General features: G+C 37.9%; 1 pseudogene; it reads left to right on the top strand.

The window, feature by feature from the left end:
- The first annotated feature begins 1,656 nt into the window (after positions 1-1,656).
- LOC109372703 (ATP synthase subunit g, mitochondrial pseudogene) lies at positions 1,657-1,967 on the top strand (annotated as a pseudogene).
- The last annotated feature ends 18,467 nt before the right edge of the window (positions 1,968-20,434 follow it).

Raw genomic sequence — 20,434 nt, 5'->3', positions numbered from 1 at the left:
AGCCACTCATCCGGCCCAAGGGAGTTCTTAATTTTAATTGTAATGTAGTCAAATTTATCAGTCTTTACCTTTATGACTTGTACTCTGTGTTGTGTTTGAGAAACCTTTCCTTATTCAAATTTCATAAAAATAGTTTCTTTTGTTGTATAATAATTACTTTATGATTTGGTCTTTTATATTTAAGTATTCAATCCACTAATAACTTATCTTTTGTGTGTATGGTTTGAGTAAAGATTCATGCTATTTTTTTCCAAATGAATAACCCTTTGTTCCAGCACCAGTTTTAAAAAGTCCATCAATTCTCTCACTGATTTGCAATAACAGCATTGTTATAAGTCATGTGCTCATGCATGCATAAGTCTTTCTGAGTTTTTAATTATGCTCCATTGATCTATTTGCCTATCCCTGCACCCTATTTTACCCAGGGGTCAATTACCATAGCTTTATAGTAACTCTTGATAACTGATAGAGGAATTTCCTCAACTTGTTCTTTTACATCAAGTGTGTCTTGGCTATTTTTGGTCCTTTGTACTTCCTTATAAATTTTAGAATCAGTTTGCCAAGTTTTACAAAAAAGTAAAATGTTTGGATTATTATTTGGATGTCATGAAAGCCACGAATAATTTGAAGAACAATTTAATAGAGTTAAAAAGGGGGGGGGGCAAGAAAGAAAGCAATAGTGTACAACATATTCTGTTATGAGTCATAGCTGGTACAAAGTTTTCCTTCTAAGAAAGCTCATCCCTGCAGTAATGCTTGACATTCCCTTACTATTTGTTTTACTAAATTTAGGAGCTAGAGTCTATAGTTTAGCCCAACTTTTTTTCTTTTAATTAAAAACGCTTTTATCATTCTTCTTTGGATAGTAACAGTGGAACAATTTGAGATATCATCAAATGGACTACTTGTTGACTTAAAAATCAGTAAAAGTTGAAGAAAAAAAATACCTATTTTTATTTTTCCACTCTGATATGGTACTAGTGGAAAAATTCAAAAAAATAAAACAAAGAAAAGAAACACACACACACACACACACGGAGAGAGAGGGAAAGAGAGGGAGAGAGAAAATCCAGTTATGACTTCTAGCTCAAAAATATTTAAATCAAAGTGAAACAGAGATGTACACAGGTTATTAGCTAGATTACACCATATGAACTAATTGGTATTGATGTGCCACAAATAAAAGTCTTCCTTTTAAATACTTGGTTCAAATATTTATTCCTGGAATTCATCCCTAATTGGTACCCAGTAAATGCCTCATTTTTAACTGTGGTACTGCAATGCTGTGATTTATAAGAAATACATATTTGGTCATTCAGATGACTAAAATATATTTATTGCGTATATTTCATCTTTGTTTACAATCCCTGACTCACATCTCCCATAACTCTTGGAATTTCCTAAATGTTGAAGGGGTGATCTCTTTTGTTATATTAATAAGGAGACTTTTGGAAAACACCTAAAAAAATGATGGCGGGTTGTCAGGAGAACCAATCAGGTGATTACTGGGTTGGAACTTTCAGTCCCCCTCCCCCCAACCAACTCTGGGAAGGGAAGAGGAGCTGGAGGTTGAATTAATAACCAATGGCCAATGGTCTTTGAGAGCGGTAACATTCAGCTGACCATTCAAGGCCACAAACTTTCCATCCTAGAACCATGGCCCAGTTTGTCCATAACCCCACAGAAAAGGTCCCGGGGCTGGGAAACCCTGCTGCGACTTACCTGAAGCCTCAATTGGCCACATTTTGGCACTATGCCAATGTTGAGCTGGTTCCTCCAACCCATGCTGAGATCCCAACAGCTATTCAGAGCTTGAAATAAATAGTCAATAGTACTCAAACTGGTAGCTTCAAACAGCTCACAGTTAAGGACCTCTGCTGAATGGTTTGGTGTCCACTGAAGTGTGGATGCAGTTTTATGTTGGCATGATCATAGGCAAGCAGGACATCATTGACTATAATGTTTGAAGACCAATTATTAACATTTGTTTCTTTTGGGTTTATTATTTGAATGATCTTCGACCATGTGATCAGACAGGTATTTGAGTAAAATGTGTGAAAATCAATATTTTCTATATCTACATAAATAAATAAATAAATAAATAACCAATGGCTAATAATTTAATCAATCATGCCTATGTAATGAAGCTTTCATTAAAAACCCAAGAAGATAAGGTTCTGGAGCTTCTGGGTTAGTGAACACGCAGAGATGTGAGGAGAGTGGCGTGCCTGGAGATGGCATGGACGTTCCATGCCTCTTCCCACATGTATCTCCTTTATCTGATTTATTTATGAGGCATCCCCTGACTTATATTCTTTTACAATAAACCAGTGACCTAGTAAGCAACATATTTCTCTGAGTTCTATGAGCCATTCCAGCAACTTAATTGAACCCTAGGAAGGGTTTGTGGTAACCTCTGATTTATATATAGCCTGTCAGTCAGAAGTACAGGTAATGACCTGGGCTTGTGATTGGAATTTTGAGTTTGAAGAAATCACTGAAACCTTCAATCTATAGATAGAAGCACTGGTAAGAGCCTGGGCTTGTGGCTGGTGTTGGAAGTGTGTGTGGGAGGGTGGGTGTGGGTCGCAGTCTTGTAAGATTGAGACCTTCACTTGTGGAATCTGATGTTATGTCTGGCTGATAGTGTCGGAATTGAGTTGAATTCTTGGATACCCTGTTGGTATTCGAGGTTTGTTGGTGTGTGGAGAATCCTCCCATGTTGGTATTGGGTCCAAGAACCCCCATTTATTTGGTGTCAGTGGTGGGATTTGCTAGAATGGCACTGCCTCATGAAAATATGGTTTGGGAAGAGAAAGGATGAAAGAAAAGGGGGTGAAGAACCTTTGATTTCTGGGTGGCCACATGCTCGTAGATGTTATGGAGCAGCAGCTGTGCTGCACTCAGTTACTAGAAGTAAAAGTTACCAATGAAATTTAGAGATGGATCCAACTCCCAGGGATTTGGTTCACTGGATATATAAGGAAATGCAAGCATATAAAAAAAGTGAAATATACAATTCTCTGATTATTGTTATCTGTAATAACCAAAATGAAAGTAAAAGAAAGTGCTGGGTTAGGCCTTGATGCTGAACCAAGCTCATGTTTGGGTTGATCTGAGCTTCTGCCATTAGCCTGAAAGCCTCCTGGAAAAGGAAAAATTATGCCAGGAAAACAGAAAATACCTTTAAGACCTCCGGTCGCCAAGAAGGTACCTAATATAAGGGGAAGGCAAAACCAAGAAATGACTGACATCAGGGTATATGGTGTGAAAGAACTGGCTCATTTTGTGAATCAGTATCACCAGCTTCCTGAAGAACCTTTACTAAAATGGATTGTAAGCATCACCAGTTTGGGGGCTGTCTTTGATTTTGAGTGCTGCAGAGTGGAAGAAAGTGTTTGGGTTGATGCAGGACCTGCAGGTCACTATTGAACAATCACAGATGGCTAAATGTGATCCAGACACACAAAAGGTTATTCCTGAGGGAACAACCAGGCTAGTTAGGTGGATAAAAGTCACTGTAAAAAGTATGTTTACCCTGAGAAGGGGGATGACCTAACTCCCTCCATAAATGCCCAATGGAACACCAAAACAGCTGATATGCTTTGTATGCAAGCCTTGTGGGACTGGCTTTCTGATGACTGGAATATTCACTGGCTGAATATGCCCTTTATCAAGGTTGTGGTAACTGCTGTGATTAAAGGACCCTCTATTACATGGGCACCTCATGTAAGTTTACTGCTGTAATATTAACAATATTTTGAGAAGCCTTATCAGATTTGCTATCCCAGGTTCCCCCCTGGCTCTTACAGATGCTAATAAAAACATTAGGTTGATTGACAAGAGTATGGAAAGAGGCCTGGAGAAAGTCCAGAGACTCTTCCCAACAAGGTGGAAAATTTTAAAAGGTTATTAAGAAATAAGATGAATAAAGCAAATATCGATAGAAACAAAACAAAGAGGAGTAGAAAGGGGAGAGTCGTAGGACTTATCCCAGCAGGATGGAAATCTTTAGATAGTTATTTAGCTAGATGAATAAAACAGATATTGATGGGGTTAAAACAGGTTTTATTACAGCACTACTGAATCTTGGGTGTGCTAAGTAACCCCCTGCTCCTCCCTAAAGTTTAAAGGGATCCAAACAAGCCCACCCCATTTACCCCAGTTAGGCAAATTTTAAAACGCTGGAAGGCAAATACTGCAATGAGAAACTTGACCAGCAATAGCTTGATACAGAGTTTAGGCCAATAAAGTTAGACTGACAAAGGAGTCCTGGTTCCTTGGCTTGACCTCTCACTGAGGACCCAAAGTCTTTTGCACAACAATGGATAAAATGGTCAGGGGATGGAAAGAGAAATTTCTAGGATTCCTTGATACGGGATTCCCATACACTGTGGTACCAAAGCCTGTCGGTCAAGCCCTGATTCAGCCTGCAATGAAATTGAGATTACATTAAAATATAATGGTCCAAAGGATTATGGAAGTTGGAATATTTAAGCAGGTATTACATAAAGAAGTTGTGTGTCCTTTACCTGAATGGTTTATGGGAATAGATATTATGTCTGGTGGTAGAACACTTCCCCTACCTGGTATTATAAAACCAAAATCTGTTGATGAAGTCCTGATAGAGGCTACAGTTAGAAACATGAGTTCATGGAATTAAGGTAAATCTCTGCAGGAGAATTTATACCTTTGAAACAGGTATCATGTGAAATGGTTGCATCTGTTTTTCTTGATTTTATTATGGGGAACAAATTGTATCTGATTGAGAAATGTTTCCCTTACCTAGTATGGTAAAACAGAAAGCATGTAAATCTGCCCTTCAAACATTAATTGAACACTCTTAATGGGAACCAGTAAGATAGCCTGAGTCATTATGGTGTGGAATAGAAACTGGAGTGCTGGTAGGAACAGATTCTCTGCATGATAGACCTTCGTGGGGCATAGACTGGGGTTTATGGCAAGAGTCTGTGAGTACCTCCCAATGATGACTACTTAGATTTTGCACTAGAGAGTTTCCATTTGAGGGGCATTTACTACTTTGCTATGTGACATTATTAATTTTTTTAGTAAACTAGTTTTCAATTACAGTTGATATACAATATTATATTAGTTTCAGGTGTACAACATAGTGATTAGACACCTATATAACCTACGAAGTGATTACCCTGATAAATCTAGTACCCATCTGACACCACAGAGTTATTAAACTATTATTGACTATGTTCGTTATGCTATACTTTACATCCTCATGACTATTTTTTCTCAATTTGTACTTCTTAGTCCTTTCCCATTTTTCACCTATTCCCCCACATCCCCCTCCCAGCTGGCAATCATCAAAGTATCCTCCATTATCTATAAGTATGTTTCTGTTTTGTTATTTATTTTTTCTTTAGATTCCATATATAAGTGAAATCATATGGCATTTACCTTTTCTGTCTGACTTACTCCACTCAGCACAATACCCTCTAGGTCTATCCATGTTGTTGCAGATTGCAGATTTCATTCTTTTCTGTGGCTGAGTAATATTCCATTGTGTATATGTATTGCCTCTTCTTTATCCATTTATCCATTGATGGACACCTAGGCTTCCCCTGTACCTTGGGTATTGTAAATAATCCTGCAATGAACATATGGATGTGCATGTCTCTCAAAGTAGTGTTTTGTGTTTCTTTGGATAAATACCCAGAAGTGCTATTACTGGGTCCTTTTTGGTCTCTTGTTATAGCCTTTGTTTTAAGGTATATTTTGTCTATCGTAAGTATTGCTAACCCAGCTATATTTATTTGTGTGTTTGTTTCCATTTTCATGAAATATCTTGTTCCATCCCTTTACATTCAGTCTGTGGGTGTGTCTTTCATTTTGAAGTAAATCTCTCATATGCAGCATATGTAAGGGTCTTTTTTTTCTTATCCATTCAGCCACCCTGTGTCTTTTGATTGGAACATTTAATTCATTTACATTGATAGCAATCATTGATAGGTATGTAGTTATTGCTATTTCAATATTCATATTTTCATCTTTTTTTTTTTACCTTAAAGTAGTCCTTCTAGGATTCCTTGTAATACTGGTTTGGTGGTGATGAACTCTTTTAGCCTTTTCTTGTCTGGGAAGCTCTTTATCTGTCTTTCAATTCTAAATGTTAGCTTTGTTGGGTAGAGTAATCTTGGTTGTAGGTCCTTGCTTTTCATCACTTTGAATATTTTGTGCCAATCCTTTCTGGACTGCAAAGTTTCTGTTGAGAAATCAGCTGACAGTTTTATGGGAGCTCCCTTATAAATAATTAGTTGTCTTTTTCTTGCTGCATTTAGGATTCTCTCTTTGTCCATTTCATGTCTCTGTCTCTCCTATCAGTCTCGACATGGCTGCTTCTGTCTTTCCTTAGTTATAGGACTTGTGTTCAGCTAGATGTCAGGCAGTTCTCAATGATGGTTGTTCTGTAGTTCAGTTGTAATTTTGATGTGGTCATGAGATGATGCAAGCATAACGTTCACCTACTCCGCCATCTTGATCAGAAGCTGCTATGTGACATTATTAATTGAACTTACTCTTGTGACTGAATGACATAAAATGATCTTAAACCTGAAATATCCACAATGTCTTGGTTGATGTCGGGGAAACATTCTAGTGGGAATGACAATGCCCAGAAGTATTTCATAGTAAAATGAAAATAGGCTATACAAGATTATATGGGGAATATGGTCCTGGGGAATATGCCTAGGGAATACAAGAAAAAGTTAAAGGAAAGGCAGGGAGCCTCTTCCTCTAGGACTGTCTCTGGAACTCTGTGAGGAGATGTTGGATTCTACTGTCACTTGGACAGTGCCCTGTAAACTGCTCTCAACTGCCTGACAAAGAACTGTTTGGTTTGTGGATGGCAGTTCCAAAGTAAATGAACAACATCCTTTTTGGAAAGCCACTGCATTAAGACCAGCAAATGGGAAAACTGATTGAAGAAGGTAAAAACAAATCAGCCCAGTGGGCTGAATTTCAAGCTGTTTTCTTAGCAGTGATGGAAGAATTAACAGTAGTAAATGTCCCTGTGTTTGGATTTTCACTGACTTAAGGGCAGTGGCCAATGGTCTGGCTATATGGTTAAAGAGGAGTGCAATGGAAACCTGGCCTGTTAAAAAGATGCCCAAATGGGAAAAAGCCCTATTGAAATTTGAGAGGTACATTAAAGCAGAACATGTCAGTGCCCATCAGAAGAACACCCTTTCCAGGTTTGGAAGGAGATTGAAATCTACCAGCAGATATCCCAGCATGCTCCCTTGAGATGGCCATCTGGATACATGAAATGAATGGATATGGGGGTCTGCATCAATGCAAATGTGGGCTGAATCTAGGCATATTTCTCTTGCAAAATTATTGTACAATGACAATAAGAATTGTTTGTCTGCCAGCAAAAGAGACAGAGACTGTAGGTGGCCATGTAGCAGATTCCCTGGTGGGAAGGCCCTGAGCATAGTGGGCAAATGAGACTGATGCTGGAAGCTCTGGGGGCTACAAATGAGTCTTGACAGGAATGGACACTGACTCTAGACTGGGCTTTACTTACCTGTTTGTAAATGCAAATGCTTAGAGTATTATGCAAAAACCTGAACAGAACAGAGTATACCAATTTTGTTGGCTGGGCATTATTTTTTCAGACAAAGGGGCACACCTTATAGCCCATAATGTCCAACAATGGGCAGAGAGATAACCTCCTCAGTACTAGTTAGATAGAAAATTGTGATGGGTAATGAAAACATTGGTTGTCTAAAATGGGAGAGATAAAGGCATTAAGGACAGGCTTACATGCCTTCACAAGTGTGTGCTCACACTCAACACTAACATGAGTAAGGCTGGAGGAATGTTCCCACTGGGAAGATATCTCTGTTTTTCTCATGGATCTGAGAAAGAGAAGGAAGGAGGAAAGGTGTTGGTGTTCCTTCTTCCCCACATCGCCTCAAAATTTTTACCCATACTCGATGCATTGGTTACAGAACCAGGGCTGCAAATACAAGGGCTGTAAACAGGAATGATCCCTAAGCAAGAAATGTTAACTATGTTTTTAAACTTCATGTCACAATTCCTACGAACCTGATTGAACAGGATGTGACTTCAACCTATCTGACAAAATCAGGGCTAACAGTGAATGCAGCTATATTGCGTAGTGGTAAAGACAGCCCACTAGTCCTGCACCTGTGTAATCTTACCCTATGTGAACAGGAATGAACTGAGAGACATTTGCTGGACTAGTGTTGCTGCCTGCAATCTAGATCAGCATAGTGGTGAATCTGAAGTCCCTTTCAAAGATGGAAAAGCTTGGGCATCAACAGAACAAAGGAAAAAGTGTAACTATGGATAAAAGGATGAATAATGAGTTATGTAATATATGAAATCCAATATTACATTAACTACTGGAAAACACGTTCAGAGCAAGACATAATATTGTCTCCTATCTCCATTATACTAGATGCCTACAAGGGTGAAGCCATTAATTGCTGAGACCACTTCTGCTTTTTTTTTTAAGATTTTATTGGGGAATTGGGGGAGGGGAACAGCGCTGGGAAATCGGGGAAGGGGAACAGAGAAGTTGCTGTCTTTTCATTCTTCAGTCTAGTTGTGGAAGTTGTTGCTTCACTGGCCCATGTTGGTATCATCATTGTACTCTTCCCAGGTGAGGCAGTCACTCGCCGGCCATTGGATGGCCACTCATGGCGGCTCATGGCAGCTCATCAAATCTCACGCCTGCTGCTGACCAGCCCCACTGCAGCCTACGCCATCGCCGATGACTCACAGCAGCCCAGCTCCAGGTCAAGCTGTTGCTCACCATCTTAGCTGTAGAGGGCGCAGCATCACTGGCCCTCATATGTGGAATCCCAACCTGGGCCCTGCTGCTCAAGCTGGCATCCCAAGCCAACTCCTAACCAACGTGCCACTCAGCCAGCCCCACTTCTGCTTTTAAAACCTGACAAGATCACAAGGAAGCCTAGAAATCTGAGTGGCCTTGCCCTGGGAGATATTTTCATATGACATGATGGACTGGATAATTAATAACTAAAATTCTAGTCATGTGGCAGTACTTATTGACTTTTATGATTGTTTTGCTATAAGGGATCTGTGTTAAAAGACCTGGGGTGGACTACAATATTATGATTTATGAGAAATATACATTTGGTCATTTAGATGACCAATACATATTTCTCATACTTATTTCGTCTTCATCCACAATACCTGAACTTTTGGAATTTCATAAATGTTGAGAGTGGAAAAGGTGGGTTTTGTTATGTTAATGAGGTAGCTTTTAGAAAGCACCTAAGGATGAGGGCTGGTTTCCAGGAGAACCCACCAAGTGATTACTGGGTTGGAACTTTCAGTCCCACCCCCTGATCTGCAAGGAGGGGAAAAGGGTTGGAGATTGAATCAATAACCAGTGGCAGATGATTTAATGAAGCCTCCATACAAGCCCCAAAGGATGGGGTTCTGAGAGCTTCTGCGTTGGTGAACACATGAAGATACGAGGAGAGTGACATACCTGGAGAGGGCATGGAAGTTCCAACCCCCTTCCCATATATCTTGCCCTATGCATCTCTTACATCTGGCATCTCCTGAGTTATATTCTTTTACAATAAACAAGTGACTGATCTAGTAAGTAACGTTTTTCTCTGAGATCTGTGAGCCATTGTAACAAATTAATGGAAAACAAGGAGGGGGTTGTGGGAAACTCTGATTTCAGTCAGAAATGCAGGTAATGACATGGATTTGCAATTGACATTTTGAGTTGGAGGGGGTTGGAATTTGAACTGGTGAGTTTCATTGGAACCTCTAATCCACAGCTAATTGGTTAGAAGCACAGGTAAGAGCCTGAGTTTGTGGCTGGTGTTGGAAATGTGTGTTGTGTGTTGGGGTGGAGGGCAGTCTTGTAGGGCTGAGCTCTTAACCTATGGGATCTTATGCTATCTCTGGATAGATAGTGTCAGAATTGACTTGAATTCTTGGACATCCTATTAGCATTTGAGAATCATTTGTTGGTATGGGGGGAACCCCATATATTGGGATTGGGACTGGGAACCCCTATTTAGGTAGCATAAAAGTTATTTAATCATGAAGATTTTTTACTCAAACCAATCAAGGTTTCATTAGTCTGTTTACTCAGGAAAATCCCATCATATTTTATATTAATTCAAATTCATCCATAGTCATCTATTATGTTCTCTTCTTTTTTGACTGAGCTAAAGTATTCATCAACGGAAAGTTTTCTGATATACATCACTTGGCATCTAAAATATATTTAGCATGAAGGGGAAAAGCCCATTTTGGATTATCTTGGTTTTTTGTGTGTTTGCTTCATTGCATTAATAAAGAATAACATGGGCCTAAGGTAATCATCAATCAATAAAAACTAATATACTTGCTTTCAAATTAGAAAACTCGAGGTTTAGTTTTTTCTTTATAAAACCTGAGTTCTCAGTTCAGAACATACTATAACTTTCATTTTCAAATAAACAAAAGACAGAATTTGCTTGGCTGTCCCACATTTTGACAGCTAGTTTGATGAGCAGTGAGTTAAATACATACCAGAAACATATGTATTTAATAATCCTATTTTGGCTTCAGGGTTAGAAAAAAACTTCTTAAATGCTATTGGGAACTGGACTCAGCTGTGTGTCACAAACTCGTATTGCTACTTTCCATTCCTACCCCCAAAAGTATCCTGCCATTCAAACCGAATCCTCTAGAACTGGTTATCTTTTTTGTTTTGTTTTTAAATAAATATTTTTAAGTTTTCAATTACAGTTGATGTACAATATTATATTAGTTTCAGGTGTACAACATAGTGATTAGACATTTATATAACTTACAAAGTGATCACCCTGATAAGTCTAGTACCCATTTGACACCATAAATTGTTATTAAAATGTTATTGACTATATTCCTTGTACTATACTTTACATCCCCATGACTATTTTGTAACTATGAATTTGTACTCCTTTTTTAATTTTTGCATATTTTTATTGAGGTGCAATTTTTTTTTCAGGATATGGATTTTTTTCATTAAAGTTTATTGGGGTGACAATGGTTAGTAAAGGTACATAGGTTTCAAGTGTCCCGAAAGAAACAAAGGAACAAGACAGACAAAGAAACAAAAACTCATAGACATAGACAATACTTTAGTGGTTACCAGAGGTAAAGGGGGGAGGGGTGTGGTAGATGAGGGTAAACGGGATCAATTTATACTTTTTAATCCCTTCCCCCTTTTCACTTATCTCCCAATCGCCCCCTCCCACTTGGCAACCATCATAATATCCTCTATATCTATGAATCTGTTTCTGTTTTGTTGGTTAATTTAGTTTGTTCTTTAGATTTCACATATAAGTGAAATCATATGGCATTTGTCTTCCTCTATCTGACTTACTCCACTCAGCACAGTCCTTCTAGGTCCATCTATGTTGTTGCAGATGGCAAGATTTCATTCTTTTTATGGCTGAGTAATATTCCAGAACTGGTTATCTTTTAAGGCAGTAGTTTGCAGAACTTTGACTCTATGAGAGCTGTGAAATTTTATTTAGAAAAAAAGGGTGGTGGAGAACTAACAACATGGGTTGCCAGCTTTTAAATAATCAACTATTACCCACATCCTTTCTTTAGAGAAAGGGTATTAAAACATGAACTGAAAAAATATTAAGGACATAATTTTAGACTAAACATAGTCAGTCAAATATATATATGAGTAGACTTATGTTTAGAGTACCATGGCAGGTTAGGCACTTAGATCAATTTTCCTGTTGAAAACAAGGAAATCCTGTACAGAATATATTGTAAAAATTATCTAAAGTTCATCAGTGACTAGCAAAACAATATTTCTTCGGCCAAAAAATTAAGCTAAAGTCAGAACCTAGAAAGGTAAGCAGAGCTTCAGTTAGCATTCACCCTTGAGAGCATTTCTCAAGCAAAGGAAACTGGAGGATGGATTGGAGGATGGGTCGTCTTCATCTGTGTGAATGCTTTTGGCCTTATAGTCTATTTCACCTGATATTCATCTCGCCACAACTTACTAATTTTGTGTAAAATTTGCCTGGTATATGTTGTTTCCATCTTTTTATTTTCACCTTTTTCAGTTTCCTATGTTTTGCATGTGTTTTTTATAAACAGCACAGAGTTTAAATTTTTCATTTTCCCACTCTGAAAAATTTGCCTTTTAATTGTAATATTTAGATTATTGACATTTATTGAGATTACTGATATGGTTGAATTTATATCTATTATTTTATTTTGTGCTATCAGCTTGCTTAGGACTATTATTATGGTAGTGAAAATAACAATATGTATTTTACTTATCATTTTATTCTTGTGTCAACAAGTAGCTCTTTTAATGATATCTTGTATTGTTTGCCCATTGATGTCCAAGGAAGAATGACAGACATTTGTAAGTAAAAATAAAAAGGCTGGGGTAGATTCTAGCCACTAGTGCAAGAAAAACAAATGCCAAGGGAAAAGTCAAGCATTATTGCAGGGATGAGCTTTCTTACAATGAAATTTTGTACCAGCTATGGTTCATAGCAGAATGTGTTATACAGTACTGTTTTTTATATGAGTTGCCTGCTGTGACTTTTATTGCTCTACTATGAGCATGAATGATTTATTTAATTGTTGATAGTAAAGACACCTATGTTATTTGTTCTCTAATACCAGTAGTTCTGGTCAGGGAAAACAATAAGAAGGATTTTTTTTCTGGTTTGGTTTAACATTTCATATTATTTCTTCTCTTTTTGAATACAGTGTTTCTACTCTCTTATATTGGTGATCACAGAATTATCAATTTGAGATAATGGCTTCCATAAATTATTATGTGGAATGTAAGAACTGACATTTTAAACATTTTTAATGGGCAAAAATAATCATTTTACTACTTTCCTTTGAAATTAATTGAATTTAAAGAGTATTAGGAAATGATTGGGTGATCATCCTTTCTGCCTCTTTTCTACCTCTAATATAGTCAGCTAATCAATAAGTCATGTGAGCAGTACCTACATGGTAATGTGATTTCAAGAAATCTAGATCTAATTCACAGTATAGTGAGTATGGACAACAATGTTGTATTATATTCATCAAACTTTCTGATACTAGATTTTAATTATTTCACTCACAAAAAAGAAATAATGTGATGTGATGGAGGTGCTAATTTAATCACTACAATGGCAATCATATTACAATATATAAATTTATCAAATCAACATGTTATACACCTTAAATTTACATGTTATATGTCAAATATACGCAATGTGATATATAGATCATGTATTACAGAATTGTACACTTGAAACATATGTAACTTTACTAACAATTGTTACCCCAATAAACCTTAATTTAAAAAATTGCAATAATAAAAAAGGACACTTGTAATATAGAATTTTTTAAGAACCTTGGTTGCATGCTGCATTGAGAAGTGTTATACTGGTAAATGGAAGTGATACCCAACCTGCAAAGCATGTAGAGAAATGTTAAAAACAATTGTAATAAAAATGTTTCTAAGAATGTTCAAAACATAAACCCTAGATGGTCCTTTCAGCAATCTCTCTTGTACATGCTTGAAATTCTACCATTAACAATGTCTTTCAGTTAAATATGGTGTTTTTCTTGTCATCATTTTGAAAAATTAAATGATCCTTCTGGAAGATGTGACACTTGTGGTCTCTGACACCTATTGGTTTATTGGACCTCTTTTTCGTGTGACCAATAGAAGGTACCTAAGCATGTGAACACATTGGGTAATTGAGGGGCTGATGGAGGAAGGATAAATGATGAGAAGTTTGGGGGCACTGCAGACAAGCTCTATGTGCTACATAATGTTAGTGGAGGACTAGAAGGGCCTGCCCACTAAAATCATCCTTCAAATTCAGTGGAAGCCTAGTGAAATTGGTTACAATGTGATACAATGGAAATACACAAGGAGAAAGATGGGGCAGGGGTAAGGGGTTAAAGGGAAAGGTACAAGTTTAGGGCTGACTTGGAAACCAAATGAATGCAAGTATCAGATAGCCCTGCAAAACAGTTTTGTAATACAGAGGGTGCAAAAAAATGTATACACATTTTAAGAAAGGAAAACTGTATTAAAATTGTAATAATAAATACCAATACCAAAAGATGAATACAAGTCACGTTTGACTTCTGCAATTACAAGAGGTTTTCAAAGTGGTTACCATCAGCGTCCGGACACTTCTGATTATGGCAAACTACTGCTTGAGCAACACTGACCAAAGTGTCCACTTATATACATTTTTTGGCACCCCTGGTATTTCTTCTTTGGGAGAAAATGCCTAAAGGCCAACTTCATATTCATGTCTCTGCTCTTTTTATAGTATTAAATACAGGGACAACTAATTTTAAAATAAAGGCCTGACTACATTTTTTTAGAGGTGAGAAAAGGTTCTAAAATGTGATGGTGAATTATGCAATTTCTTGGTTTGAACTCTCCTGTTAAGAATGATGGCTACATATAACTTCTGTGGATGGTTTTGGAAACAAGCACAAGGCAGGTGAAAATCTAATTAGCATAACATTATTATGCCTGGAGTAGTATTTCTAAGGTACACTAACAAAATCACACAATAAACAGATTTTTAAAATCCAAGTTACAAATTTGAGACCTGAACGAGACCAGCTCGCTTAACCGAATGTCCCTGGTTCATCAGCCAGGAGCTCACCAAACGGGTCCCTGAGAGGATTGGGTGGGAGACGAGAAATAAAAGAGTAAAGAGAAAGTGTGGGGACAGGAGGGACTCAGTCTGCTCGTGGCAAACTGAGACGTCGTTTATTGGACATACAAGATTCTTAAGGGGAAGCGATTTCCTCATTCTAGGGAGCGATTCCCTAAAGCTAAAACTCATGGGCTGAGGAGAAACAATTTCTCCTCAGCAACAAGCTATGTTATACACAATATAAACCAATGATATAGCTAGGCAAGGTTAAACTGAGGCAAATAGAAACTGTCTACAAGTCCACAGTAGAAAGTCCCAAGCATGTGAAGCAGGTCCATGGTGGAAAGTTCCAGAGTGGTGATGTATGTTGAAACTGCAAGTCCATAGTCCATGAGCAACTGAGTCCCTTTGTCCATAAGCTTTTCCTATCAGCAAGCTGGGGTCTTTACTCTTTGCACTTCTGTTGTCTGGAAGCAGTTTAAGGCAGAAGCACTGTCCCACAGGTCCCCACCAAACTGCTCCAAGGCCACTCACCCCAGGCCTGTATCTACCTGGAGACCCAAGCTTGCCATCCAAAAGCCTCAGTGTCCCTGGCTGATCCCAGCCAGCTCCCAACAGAGACCAACATAGATGCTGAAATGAACTGTTGGCTTGAAAGACGGTGGTTTAGGGATGGCTGATACAAGTGCCTATACTTTTGTGTGTTAAGAAAGAATGCATGTGAAATTCCTTCATTTAGACAAGGACAGGAGAAGAGTCTCTGCTTTAGCAATTGTGTAATTGTTCCCACTTGGCAGTGATTAAGTGATTAGCTACAGCTGAAGTGGGAATGTGGCTTTGTGAACAGCCACTTTCAGATTGAGGTGGGAATTCATTCTGCAAGAGCATTTAACCAGAGCCTTGAAAAGGGGCATCATTTGGTCCTTCTTTAAAATGATAAGGAACCAACTACTTAGATGGCCTAGTGACCCAGGCTGTGTTTCTCCAAGCAACTTAGAAGTTTCATCTGTAACAGCCAAGTATGGTAGAATTGCTGAAAAAAAGAAAATTGTGAGAAATGTACAAAGCTCTTTCATCTCCATTTACTGAGATCCCCATGACCTAAACTGACTGTTTTAGCCCAACAGAAGGAAAAGTTCCTGTATCCTTCAGAGTCTTAGTTGGAAGCAGGTGGTACATTCAGAAGGGGTGATTGAAGGGAATTGAATAAAGGTCCTTATTAGAAATGTGTGGGCAGGGTTAATGGAAACCAGGGGTGGTGAATCACCCCCAAGGAGCTGCTACCACGTCTAGTACTGAAGGGGTTTGGGGAGGGAATCCTCACTGAAACTCTGCAAGAGCTCTAACTGTAGGAGAAAACCACCTGACAGGAGTTGTGGCCTACCATAGAAGGACACAGCTACTGCTATGCCCCTGCCTGGCAGGAAGAGAGGCAGGTCTCCTTCTGGGGACTTCCATTGGCCATACTCAACAGGAAGTCAGAGGGCCAGGGAGCTTATTGACTAATCCATAAAGGTCAGTCTGTCAGCAAAGATTAAGGTAGAGAGGGGTGGAGAGTACATATATCTGGGTGGGCAAATAGAAAATCATCTTGTGTTTCTTTCACAATTGTGAAGGAGTGGGGAGGGAATATTTTTTTCTGCCACTTCCACCTAGGAGATATTTCCTCTTCATTTCCAGCAAGGGACATTTGTCTGGGGCCTGAAGAGAGTACAGTGAGTAAATAATGTTCTCTGTTTTAAAGGTCTCAGTTGAGAAGGTGATGGAGATTATGGAAAGGTAGAATCCTGGAGGTCACGGTGCATCATGGGTGAAAATGAGAATATGCCAATTAGAAGCAGTGATTTTGAGCCCCTGTTTATCACCTCACTGTATATTTCATTTTGTATAGAACATTAATAAGATATCACTGTGTAGGGGAAAGAAAAATATAATAATTCTCATATAATTGAGGAAGGGCATATTTATCATGAAGAAATAACTCATTTTGGAAAATAGTAAAAGGCAGAAAGAGGATAGATGATAACTTTAATCCTCTTTTTCTTTCTTCTCCCTCACACCTTTTTCTGACTGTCCATCCCTGCTTTTGTTGACTATATCTATTCAATAATGGCATTAAGCCCAAAGAAATATTGTATTGTCCGATCATAAAACATTCCTACATGAGAAACTTGAGTTCTATTACTGAGGCAAATGTTTCTAACTTGGAAAAAATGTTTGTGTGTACATATAAATAATATAAGCTTTATTGATATATAATTTACATACTAACAATTCATCCATTTAAAATATACAATTAAGTCATTTTCAGTATATTTACATAGTTATACAACAATCACCACTAATACCAGAACATTTTCATCAGAATTCTATTGTACATTTTGTTTATCCATTTATCAGTTAATGGACATTGTGTTGTTTCCACTTTTTGCCTATTATGAATAGTAGTGCCACGAATATTCCTGTACAATTTTTGCATGGATGTATGTCTTCATTTCTCTTGGGTATAGACATAGTAGTAGGATAACTGAGTCATATGGTAATTCTATGTTCAACTTTTTGAGGGACGGACAAACTGTTTTCTACAGATGCTGTACCATTTTACAATTCTATCAGCAAGGTATGAGGGTTATTATTTCTCTATATTCTCACTAACACTTACTGTTTTCTGTCTTTTAGATTTTAGCCATTTTGGTGAGTGTGAAGTGGTACCTCAATGTGGTTGTGATTTCTATATCCCTGATGGTTAATGATGTTTAGCATATTTTCATGTGTTTGTTTGTCCTTTGTATATCTTCTTTGGAGAAATGTCTATTCAGATGTTACCCATTTTTAAAATGTGATATTTGTCTTTTTATTATTGAGTTGTAATAGTTCTTGATATATTCTAAAAGAAGTAATTTATCAAGTATATGATTTTCAAATATTTTCTCCTATTCTCCGGATTGTCTTTTTACTTTCCTGTGGAATTAGGTGATGTACAAAACTTTTTAATTTTGAAGAAATCAAATTTGTCTATTTTCTCTTTCATTGCTTGTGCTTTGTTATCGTATTTAAGGAAATGTTGCCAAATCCGATGTCATGTATATTTATTCCTTTGTTTTTTTCAAGAATTTTATAGTTTTGGCTCTTGTATATAGATCTTTGATCCATTTTGAGTTACATTGTATACGTTATGTGAAGGAAGGGTCTAAACTGACTTCATTATTTGCATGTGGGGAACCATTTGTCCCAGCACAACAGATATATCTGATTTTGTCAATGTCATAAAAAATAATCTGTGTAGAACATACAGACAGTTGGTGAGAGGGCAGTTTCTCACAAAATAACTCATTTTAGGAGGCATGATATGCAGTAGTCAAACAACATAGCAGTAAAGGATGACATTCAGTGTCCAAGTTAAAATTTCTAAGAAGATAAAGCAATCAGGGAGACCAACAGGATTAATTCAATGGTATGAAACTATTAATGTTACCTGGAAGGTATTTGTACCAGGCAATAGTTATTCAGTCATAGGAGCTCTGACTATAGAAGTTTACCTGTGATGCAGCCAGATGCAGATGGTCTGTTTGGAGAGGTCTGGGGAAAAAATACAATGAGATTTGGTTTGAGATGAGATATACAATTCCCTGACCCTGTTTTTAAAAGGACAATTCTAACTTGATTGTTACAGAGAAGAGACAGTGAAATGAAGAAAGAACACTTGGTTTCCTTGTTTGAAGGGGACTCAAAACATCTGTAGGGAGGAAATAGGCTTTTAGAACCTGTATGCTGCCCTGCTAAAAAGGAGGCCTCCATTTTTTCGTCCCTTCTTTCAAAGACAACAAATATATTTGACAATTGAAAGACATTTGGAATGAGTAGGAGAGAGTAAAAACATACAGTGTTTACATTAATTTTCCCCTGAGATTTCTCCTAATTTTTGTACCTTCCTCATTTCATGGAGACTTTTTTACCTAAAAGTGAAGAAAACCATTTTCCTCAAGGGTGTGACAGAATCCCCGAATCCCACACCATGTGTCTTTAGTAAGAAATTATTTTCACAATGAGGAAATGCTAAAGATTTAGTTATTAGCATTTGGTGAAATGGTGGCACACATATTTAAATTGATCTCCCTTTTGGGGCTATATATTCCAAGGACAGAGAAAAATCCTCAATAAATAGTTACCAACATTTTTAAAAAGTCAAGATATGTTTTTATCGAGCTGGTCAAAACTGCTCAATTAGACAAACTCTTTTGATTTGGTGGACCAAGCTTTAGATGCCAAGGAAATTCATACCCTTAGCAAATGTATTCTTATTTTCCTCATAAATATAATTAACTGTCAGTTATCTCAGCAGCAAATGACTTGAGGGCCACCTAATGTGGTATCCTGTTATTAGAGAGGATCCCCAGGAAATTGGTAATGCAAACATTTCTTTCAAGTATAACAGGTATTTAGTTTCTCAGCAAAGCATTTTACGTGGAGTAATTTATCAGTTCATTTCCAAGCAATGCATATGAAAATGATTAATGATTATACCTTTATTTTTATTTCTTTTGGAACTGCTAGCCCTGACTATTTACAGAAGATCATTATAGTTTTATAGATCTTAAGCACATCTGCTGAATCAGCAAAGCAAAGAGCTCCAGCAGTTTCACTGATGATAGCTGCATCTTTTGGATATTGCAAACAACAATTTTCAAATCACTTGGGAGAGGGAGGAGGGGAAGGCTGTCTGTTTTAAAAGAGTGTAAATACAGTGGAAAGTTTTAAAAATATTGATGTTATAAGCTGTAATAAAATGGAGCTACAAGGCAGCCCCACCTCTCTAAAAGTCCCCCTCAACACAATAGTTCTCCAAATGAGATTTCTGGGTTTTTTTTCAAAGATTTTATTGGGGAATTGGGGGAGGGGAATGGACAAGTTGCTGTCCTTTTGTTCTTCAGTCTAGGTGTGGAGGACTCCACTTCACTGGCCCATGTTGGTATTATGATCACTGCACTCTTCCTGGCTGAGGAAGATCGGTCGCTGGCCATTGAACTGCCACTCATGGCGGCTCATGGCAGCTGTCGCTGGCTGCCGGCTGCTGGCCACTCATGGTAGCCCACTGCAGCCCACGCCATTGCCGGCAACTCACAGCAGCCCCAGCTCCAGGTTGAGTTGTTGTTCACAACCTTAGTTGTAGAGGGCACAACGTTACTGACTTATGTGAAAACTGAAAGAATGGCCCAGCTGCCCAGAGCTTGCACTCCCAAGCCAACTCTTAACCAACTGAGCCACTCCGCCAGCCCCTGAGATTTCTTTGGTTTTACTTTAAACCTGGAAACCAAGAGTTGGGAGAGGTGTGAGTAGGCATTCTCCTCCAGAAAGGTCATCTCCTTTCTTAAACACTATTACTCAGGTGGCATTAGTTTCTCAGGGCCAGCTTGTAAGTCTGTTCTATTTCAGCTATGATTATCACATCCCTTCTCAATGAGTCCTCCTAATTCTGCCCATTAAATAACCCATATTGCCTGCATCATCTGCCTTTTTCTACCAAAATACCAAAGACTTCACATTTATTTTTTTTGCTGAAATGTTATCTTTTTATTATAAATTTCAAGTGTACAAAACAACATAGTGATGTTGTAAAGATTTTGTAGGGTATCAGGTGGGCACTTGTCTTATTAGGGAGACCACTTCATGGACTGTGTAGATATCTGACCACTGAGCTGTAGACCTGAAGCTGAAGCTGAATAAAATTGAATGCCAACTATAATTAAATA

This window comes from Hipposideros armiger, unplaced genomic scaffold, assembly GCF_001890085.2.
Source record: "Hipposideros armiger isolate ML-2016 unplaced genomic scaffold, ASM189008v1 scaffold_659, whole genome shotgun sequence".
In the NCBI taxonomy this organism is placed as follows: domain Eukaryota; kingdom Metazoa; phylum Chordata; class Mammalia; order Chiroptera; family Hipposideridae; genus Hipposideros; species Hipposideros armiger.
Note: the sequence above shows the minus strand (reverse complement) of the source record. Positions and strands in the feature narration are given on the sequence as shown.